The 9,822-nt window shown below is 40.0% G+C and overlaps 1 protein-coding gene across 3 annotated transcripts in view; it reads left to right on the top strand.

Moving 5' to 3' along the window:
* The first annotated feature begins 391 nt into the window (after positions 1-391).
* Positions 392-9,822, top strand: part of drd2a (dopamine receptor D2a) — a 40,754-nt gene continuing 31,323 nt past the window's right edge. The window contains exon 1 of one of the 3 annotated variants that reach the window (XM_031860773.1): positions 392-914. The gene's annotated coding sequence lies outside the window, so the exon portion shown is untranslated. Of the gene's footprint in view, positions 915-2,810; positions 2,830-9,822 lie in introns of those variants that run through there. The other 2 variants (XM_031860772.1, XM_031860774.1) reach the window with 2 other exon arrangements.

The raw sequence follows: 9,822 nt of genomic DNA, 5'->3' as shown, positions 1-9,822 counted from the left end.
TTTGACTTTGTCTGAACACTTGTAAAGTTGTATGAGTGCATCTTGCATGAGTCTGAGGCTATCACATTGACAAAAACAGCCTATGTGCTAGTTCCTAAAACAATATGCAATAAAACAATGGGTCCAAAGGCAGTGTTCACCACAGTCCAACTGTTTTATTTATTTTTTTACTTCCCACTCTATTACCATGTTCCATGTCTTGCACGAATGCACTCTGCAGCTCTTACATGAATGTGCGTTCAATTATTAGCCAACTATTTATCTTTCAAATCTCGTCCACTTCGCCATCACAGGATGCAATCATTTACAACCACATCCGTGCCTTTTTTTTAACGTACTATAGCAAAAAGTGCAGATCGTGGCGCAAAGTGGAGAGTGCAGTACACGGAAAACGTGAGGCAACCAGAAGGTGATACTATAAAGTCTCCCCTGTGCATGTTGACAGTAAAGGAAATATACGTCTCTGCTAGGGTTTAAACAGATGTAACCCCGCCTAGATTTTCCTCAGTTCTTTATAGTCGCCGCGTCTCCTTCCTCCGTCAGTACCGAAGGTAACTCCGTGCGTAAAGCTCCTGGAAACCATACGGACACCGTAGCCTACAGTTTCAACCTCTACCACCCTTCTCAAAAGACTGAAACGGAAGAAAATCATTTGAGGTTTCCGCTGAACAGCCGGAAAACATTTAGTGATTGAAATCAGATTTTTATCTATTTTTTTTACTTCTGTGTATTTTCCTGCTCGCAAACATTCTGTCCTGATGCCTCGCCCCCGAGCCGCTGCACCGACTCGGTTAAATTATAAAGAGTAAACAATGTGCAAAGCGAATTACACCGTAGGAACTATTGTGGATGCTCTTGGATTTAACAGCCGGTACCTGTAAAAACAAAGATTCACTCAAACTTATGGCGTGAAGGTAAGGCATTATTTTTTGTGAGTGTGTGTGATGGAGCAAACTTGACCAACAAAAATAGATAGTAAAAAGATAATAATCCATAGCTTCGATCAGTCTAAATATTGCTCAATGCCATGAATGTAAAATAATTTCCAGCCAGTATGGTTCAGTTGTCCAGTCCAGCAGGGTGATACACAGTGATGTATTGGCTGTGATTCCTGATATAAAACTTTCAAGGTGAATTTGCTGTAGCCAGACTATTCCGCTTCACCCAGTCGTGTGTTATTTGTCCATTTCCAAATGAACACTTTGAGTCCGTTTCTGTCAATGAGTGTGAACGTGTAAGCGCGTAAACACTCTATGTCTTACACACATACACGCATCTGCATTAGGGATGATTTATTTGTAAAGCAGGTCGGTTGTTTATAGTATTGATCCGGGTTGGCCTTTGGTGTAAAACGACAGAAAGCAAACATTTGCTCTGTGCCGTAATCCAGCACGGGAAAAGTGCTCTAAGTGAGCTGTAATCTATTTTAATTCTTGAGATGTGGCAGTGTGCCTGTGTCAAGATGTCCTTTCCAACCCACGGAGCGCAGATTTCAGATCTGTTTGTACCTTCCAGTTTCTAATTAGCTGGGTTCTCCAGAGGCAGCGCGTCCTCGACATAGCGCTTCTTGCCGGGCAGGTGACTGACTGCTGTGTTGGCTGCACAACCTGTGCTGTATCCTATCAACCCTTTAACAAGTTATTAAAAACTGCAGGTGATATAAATGAGGTGAAAAGAACGACAGCGCTCTTGATAAACCTGTGTGGGTTAACAGCATGTCCAATTTACCGGCCGAGTTTAGTGGCGTCTTTATGATTTGCATGTATATAGACTATAGCCTGATGCTGCACTGTTTTATTTTCTGGTGAGATATACTATATGTATTTGTCCTTTCTAAACTTTAGTGCACATTTACAGTATGTGCTTTTTCGCCAAATTCCAAATAACACGTGACAGAGAATGGCTAAAATTATGCTGATATTGATATCCAACCTGTCACTTTTTAATGAGTCAGTGACGGCTGTAGAAAACAGGGGAAGAATGTGACAGGCAATTGTTAATTATGACCAAACCCATATCAATAACTGGTTACTCCTGTAAAAAATAAAATGTATAAAAAAACGGCTTCAACACGTGGTCAGCAGCTGCTGTAAGTCAGTGGGTATGGACCTTTGACCCTGGTCATAACAGCCAGCTGCCAAATTGCTGCTGTCACTAAAAAGGACACTGACAGGTTCTATTTGACAAAAAAAAGTTGGTCATGTCAACTCTACTTGAGCAGAATTAACAATTTGAATGCTCTCCTCATAGAGGAAAGTAAACAACTAATCCCAAGTGAAAACCTCTTTAGTTTGATTACAATATATTTGCTGAGACCGGATGTTTTCTCCATTTGCTGTACATCCAAGGACAGTCTCCACACATGCTCATCCGGATACTACATCTTCCTGTCTCTGATCTGTCACATCTAGTTGTAAAGAAAACAACGTCGTCAGAGCTGCCTGATGCAGTCAAGTGGATTATTAGCACCAGGCACAATATTAGCACAATAGTTAAAAGGTGCATAACATGGGGGCAATTCGATTGCCTCTTAACGGCTCTCAACAAGGCGACTCCTGAGCCAGAGGCTCGTAGCTGACGGTGCTAACAGTGTGAGGGGGAACCGGAGGGTGGGTGCTATGCTTCAGCGACTACGCTGCCGGTCGGCACGGCATTATCAGCTGTGACCGCCGCATGAGAGCAGTGCAGAGCGACAGTCGTGAGCCAAACAGTGGGGCACGCTCACATGCACTGAAATGCACTAAAAGCACACGCAGCTATGACAACAAATCAAGGAGAAGCTCTGACAACAACACACACAGAAGGAGAGCGACTTCATTCTATGCTCAGGTAGACATTACTCCACTATATCCTTGCATAGCAAATAGTTGTTTGCTGCTATATTAATGTTCAGGATGTGTTATATTCCTTCTTTAAGGGGTTTAAAGCCAAATCAATTGATGCAGCTGGTCAATGAATAGTGGCATTTAAATTCAGCACACTGCTCCCAAGAGAGATTACATGTATTCAAAACAACACAGTGACAGCCTGTGCCTATTAAATTAAATTACAATTCCAAACAAATGATGTTTGTTTCCAGGGTTCTAACACCCAAATTGAATCCAATCAGTGAAATCACAACCTGATTTATTAGACAGACACTCTCCAGAAGAAAGCCGTTCTCCAGAGAAATTCTGTATGTGATGGACTGAGGTGAAACCACAAGAATTAAGTACAAAAACGTTTAAAATTGATGCATTACTTTCAGTATAACAAATTGCCAAAAAAAAGAAGATGAAAAACACGTTGCTATATCTGTTTTTCTTAATCTTTAATTTTCTTTTCTGTAGAGTAAAGCAAAGGTTTTATAGTGACGTTCTACATGCCTTAATGCAAGTTAATAATTATAAATTGGTGTCTTGCATACAGTGACATGAATTTTTGTGATGCTTTCAGAAAAGTTAAGTCAAAGAAATCCACAAACACCTTCTAAACATGAAGCATGAAAACACTGCTCTTGCAGCTAGGGTGACTGGATGAGAATGATTAAAGCAGGAATGTAACGTTGTTTGGACCAGAATATACAAAAAAGTCTAACGAATGGACACAAGCTTCAGTGACCTTTACGTGTGGTTCTGTTTGAAACATCAGTGAACTAAGATGAAATATAAATAGTTTACCTTTTCAACAGAACCTAAAGCACTAACTGGAATCTCAAAATGGCCTCCAAATCACAGACAGTGTAAACATAGACTCCTCTAATACATAGTGGCATTTTTGTATGTCTCAGTAATATTGCTTTTGTAGGCTGTAGGCTTACAGTATGTAGCTCAAAATCCCCAGTGCAACTCCTCCTGTATGTCTTGTATGTTCCTGTATCTGTTTGTGTGGCAGACATGTGGCTCTACAGCTCCATTGTGTTTTGACCAGTAAATCATTTAATTGTATTGAATGCCCGTGAATGTATCCAACTCGCCTGCATTCTCTCTCTCCTGAAACCCGTTCCCCAGCATGTCAAATTAGTCAACACTCCGGGGACCAGCACCATCACAGAAAGGATGCATCAGTCAATTAGGTCCTAAAGACAATATAAGATCCATCTGGTTATGCTCCAGGTTACAGTTATATGCTGAGAAAGTTATGTTGGCAGAATTGTCAGTTGTCTATTAATGGTGTGATATCTATTGATCCTTATGGTGTGCACAAATAGTATGGTGGATTATGTCTGAGTAATAAATGTGTATGTGGGGTAGTTCATTTTTTTGCAATGAGAAGGCTTTGTTTGTTGTGTTTCACAGCATATTCCGTTTTAACTGATTGTATTTGCTGTCACAAATATTTTATTTTTCATTTTGAGTGTCTTCAGTGGTGCCTTCATGGTGAGGCGTACGCACACAGCACTGTATTCTGTGCTATAGCGCAGTTATTTGAATATCACCTCAGAAATTCATCTTTATATTTAGAACATATGCGCATGCAAAAACACAAAGTTGCTAAAGTGACTGCCTTGGTGTTGAAAGCTGACCGAAATAACACACCAAATGCTACAAACGCTCTGCTGAATGGAAATGCAGCATAACACATTTTTAATTTGAAAAACAGCCCGTTGGTCTTGGTCTTTTGAGGTACGACGAGCAGCAGGCAGTCAAAACTCAGGAAGAGCAGTGAACCTTTCCATGAATGTCTTTCTCACTGATCCACTGGGGAGCTACACACACACACACAGACAATATATCCCCAAAGAGGTGTGAAAGTGCTTTAGCTTCAGTTAGGCTGCATTGTGAGAGGATACAAGGCACCCTCTTGTTCGGCAACATACTGTATGGTTGGATAAATGCGCACGTGCTTCTCATACAGACACACAACGACTGTCATTGGACAGGAACTGTCCTAATTGGTTGTGGCTCCCTTAGAGCTTGATAAAAAAAATCCGTGCTGAATGGCTTGAAGAATACTTCCAGGCCCACGGGGTTGGGTGTTCTTTGAATGTTCCAGTGAACAATCTGGACCAATGGGATGACAGACGATGTGCAGCGATTGACAGGGTGAATATTAGAAGAGAGGGAAATCAATGAGGCTTAATATCACAAGTTGAAAGAAAGACCTGAATGTCCCTGGAGAAATGAAATTTCTTGCCAATTATCTTGATGTGTAGTGTTCTCGGTTGGATACCCTGAAACGGGAACGTGTGGTCTTCCTGCAGACTTTAAATTAATAGCACTAGTTCCAGATCATTCCAACACCAGCAGATGGTGCCTGACACACACAGAACCTCAAAGTGTGGGTCGAAAAATGATTTACACTGCTCACTCACAAGCTCTTTTTTGGATCTGAAGCTCTGCCTTTAAAAGGCCAAAAATGAAAAGGTGACGTGAGGTGGCATATCGCAGTTAAGCTTGGCATGACATGACTCATGCGTCACTTTGAACAATCTTTTTTTCACCCTCTTGTGTCAAGTGCCAAATGAAACCTGGGGTTGTACTAAACAGCCTTTCGGTGGCAAGCTTCCTTGACATTTTCTTCAAGAGTCTGGGAGTCTTTTGTTTGGTGAACAAAGCAAGCATAGATCCCCATGTCTGTGTGACCTTTTAGTCTTAGCTTTGATACATTATTATTATCAATCACATACTTTGTTAGCATCTGCTAAAGTCTGAAAATAGCAAAGCCTACAGACACCACAGCTTTGAAATAATCGGCAGCGGGGTTTTCAGTTGAACAAGTGACTAATATTTAACAGGGTAATTAGTCATCTCTGTTTTTTATATATTTTTACTGTTATTATAATACTGTGCTCATAATATTATCATACTGCACAGTACAAACATTGTGTCTAAATGGTAACCCTAGATTAAGAAAACTGACGAATCTTATCTTAAACCCCTTGAGGTCAATGCCTTATCGCCACCATCTTGTGAGAGTTTTACAAATGGATGGTTGCCATCTAGACACGACCAAGTACAAGAGTATGTAGAAAAATTATTGCACACACTATTCTGTAGGCTACTAGAATTATTATTTTTTTTAAAGCAAAGTGTACAGTATCTTGTTTTTTCCCATAAAGAGGTCTACGGCAGTATTAGGAACCCTCTAATTAGTTTTGTTTTTTGTCTCATTCACTAGCAATCACTTGAGCATTCAAGCTCCTACATAACAGACCCGGCAAAACCACCACTTTAGAAAATAACCTGCCCGTCTGTTGGTCTATTTTACCGGGAGCAGTGATTGATTACATTCTTTTATATTCTACCAACCTTTCAATAGTCAGCAATTAAAGCTTTTTTTGACATAGAAATTGAGGAGAGATTTTCCTCACTTGCACACCTCTCAGTGATCACAGAAACAACCTCATCTCTTTCAAATACCTGGCAAAAGTGACAACCACAAGAACGCAATGTGGTCTCAGACCATCTGGCCATGTGGCTCACTTGTTGCATCTCATCCTACTGTCGTCTATTGATATGGTTATAAAACTGGTGGAAGCATCTGCTCAAAATCTGCCATTAAAACAACTTGGGTTAAACTGTGGACATGTAATCTCATACTATAAACATTATTCTCCAAATCCCTTCTTCAAAAAGTCATATTTTTGTAGCTTGTAGTATGCTTCAACAGGCTATTTTGCAAAGTAGTGATACTGATGCAGATACTGATTAGAATTTTGTACTTTCATGAAAGGGAGGATATTTCTATACAATTTAAAATAAATTACCAGTACACTTGGCTTTTTTTTACAGGCTGCCACTAAGAATAACTCACTAATCACTGAAATTAGTTTGGGTCATACTCCCCTTCCCCTCTCCCGTTTAATGCAATTAAAACAGACAACTTCGCTGCAAATATTTCTGCTGTTCACAGCTTTATTACAGGACTAAAAAAGAAAAGCAACCAAATCATACAACATTTTGACCTAGCGATTGTGAGTACTGAGAGCTTGGAAGTTCAGTCGTGTCACAGTTAATCTCGGCGATGATAATGCTGTGGTGTGGTCACAAGTTAGCTGAAAATGATCCTAAGAAGACTGTATCTCTCTGGCAAACATGGAGAATGGTTAATGTGATAACAGAAAGACACAGGTATGGCAGCATCCATACTTTTGTTGTTGATCTGCTCATCACTAGTGCAAAGCTTCTGGTTATGATGAATTATGAACTGCTTGAGATGACTGTGCTGTCAGCTTGAACATGGATCTGAGAGGAAATATCCAGTTTTATTCACCCCACCTTTTTCTTTTATAAACAATACAGTTGTTGCAGACAGGCACAGTGGGGCCTACAGTAGCACTTGATTTACCTGGGGCTTACACGCCTCTGTTCAGCAGGCAACGTGTGTCAGGTTGAGCAACGACGCTGTCTATGGATGTCTGCATCCATTCCTTTGTGTGTGTCTTCTTGGCTTTTAATGGAAAAGCAGCCAGGAGTGTGTGTGTGTGTGTGTGTGTGTGTGTGTGTGTGTGTGTGTGTGTGTGTGTGAAGTATATGCGGCCTCACAAGAGACAAGACCGGTTGTTAGGTTGGAGCTTCCCTACGACCTAATGAAGTCGATGGAGGATTGTTACCTTCCTCCCTCTGCTCTTCTTCCAGACGGCGGATGCTCAACCGTTTTTTACCCTTATGGCTTGATTTGAGTAGGTAATGGCTGAAATCACCACTGCAATAACCTTTATGTCTCACTGTATCAATAACATTGATGCATAGGTGGAATTTGTACCCCGAGGGCTTTTGTCTTTGCGGATGATGCACCAGCGCCTTTTATTTAGCCCTTTATGTCTGTCCTCCTTTCTATCAATGTGACTCATCTTGAGGCTTCCTGGATGGTCTCCAATATTTCACTTGTTTTCACTTCTTTCTGACAGCATCTCCAAAGTGAAACATCCCTTGATAGAGTTAAAATCTGTACTCTGAATGCCATTTGCTATGAAACAGGTTATTGCACACGTCAGTCAAATACATGACTGAGCGGTCCCTCTCTTACTTTTCAGTCAGTAGGTTCAGCATCCTGACAAACTGTTGTCAGGTATTTTCCTCCTCCTCTTCTTTTTTTCTTCTAAACATCACATGCACACTGTGGTTGTTTGATGAACATATTAGTTCACCAAGAGCACAACAAATCGTGGCTGCAAAAGTGCCTTTTTTATGTTTCATATAAAAAAGGAAAAGCAACCTACCGTATATTTTTTTATAAATCCTTCACCCTTTTCAAATTATTTTAATTATCTCAGAAGGGTGTCAAACTGAATACACCTTTACATACAAAGGATGTAATTGCAACGCCAAGATAATGACACTGAAATTGCTACTCTGAAGGTGCAGGTTTATTTTCAGCACAGTAAAAGTCATAGCAGCTACCGCCACACAGCCAGTCTGTAGAAAGCAGCTTGACAATTATGATGAGTAGCCTCCTCGCTCATACAGCAGCAAAAGGGAGCTATTTCACGAGAAGTAAAGTAGATAGTCATTGACTTTGCCACCATCAATGATTTTGACCTGGCATCTAATAGGGGCTGTGGCAGATAGAAAACGAATTAGGATGAAGGCTATCTCAGGTTAGAATCAAACACTTTGACAGTATTGACCGAGTGGTATCAGCTTGAGGTTTTGCTTCCCCTTTGCATAGGCTGATACTGGGAATTAGGAAAAGATTTAATATTGCAAGCGCTGGAGAGGGTTTGCAAACTAAATACCCTATTTCTACCATTAGAACTGCATGCGATTATTATTTTCTTACACAAACGACACTATGAGAAAAATCAAGTGTGAATGATGAGCTCACATATTATCTGCACACATTTAGATTTATGTATCCATTATTAATAGACTTGTTTTAGTTAGGGTGAATATTGCTCTTTGAAACAGGTTTCTAATCAGAGCATTTCAAACAATGGCCAACAACACAAAGGGAGCATGGAGAATGGAGGGCAAAACAACACTAATTGGATGTATCGTGTACTGTAGAATGGTGATGAAGGTACTGTTGGGAATGGTGTGTATCTGTTTTGTTTGCATGCAAATGGGGTTTGTGGTGTGCATGTACAATATGGAACTGTGTCTATGCATGAGTGTGTGTTTGAAGGCATTTGACAATCAAATTTCAGGGCTCGAGAATAGCTGTGATTCAGTACAACCAGATTGTTGATTAAATGGGGCTTATTGTAAGATTAACAGTGCGGTTTATTACAAGGTCTAATAAACTGATGACTGCATTGCTGCTGCATGATTGGATGAGATTGTCACTCTACAGCAACAAGGAACAGGCCTATTCGTTTTTCTCTGCCTGATACCAGTTCACAGACCATTCAAAATGTTTTGTGAGATTTGATTATTGCAATTATAAAACAGTTGCTGTGTATAAAGCAGCCTCAATAAGATCACAACCCTGAAATAATGCTCTAAGTATTTTCTACTTACATAATTTATCCAATAATATATTTATTGGTAAAGTTAAACAAGAACAATTTGTGTATTTGTTGGAAAATGATCAGGTAACTAGAAAGGCACTTCTCACTTCCTCCAAGGCAATGCTGTATATCGCAATGTTAACGAAAGTGAAACATAATCTGTGTAATCCTCCCCATGAATCAGATCTGCTCCAAATTTAATGGGTTACACCAAATTTGTATAATCCTGCTGACAAACAAATAACCTGAACTGAAAACATAACCTCCCTGGAGAAAGTAATTATGGTTAAACTATTTTTAATTAGATATTTATAATTACTGGGTACAGCCATGCCTATATTGCTGCCCCATATCTAAAAGATGTTACCTCCTATTATTATTATAAGTGCTCCATTATCACAAAATAATAATAAACCTGGCCGTAATCTCAAACAACATGGCAGCAAGTA

The sequence above is a fragment of the Anarrhichthys ocellatus genome, unplaced genomic scaffold (assembly GCF_004355925.1).
Source record: "Anarrhichthys ocellatus isolate YVR2014 unplaced genomic scaffold, GSC_Weel_1.0 scaffold24, whole genome shotgun sequence".
Lineage (NCBI taxonomy): Eukaryota > Metazoa > Chordata > Actinopteri > Perciformes > Anarhichadidae > Anarrhichthys > Anarrhichthys ocellatus.
This window is presented reverse-complemented; position numbering and strand designations above follow the sequence as displayed.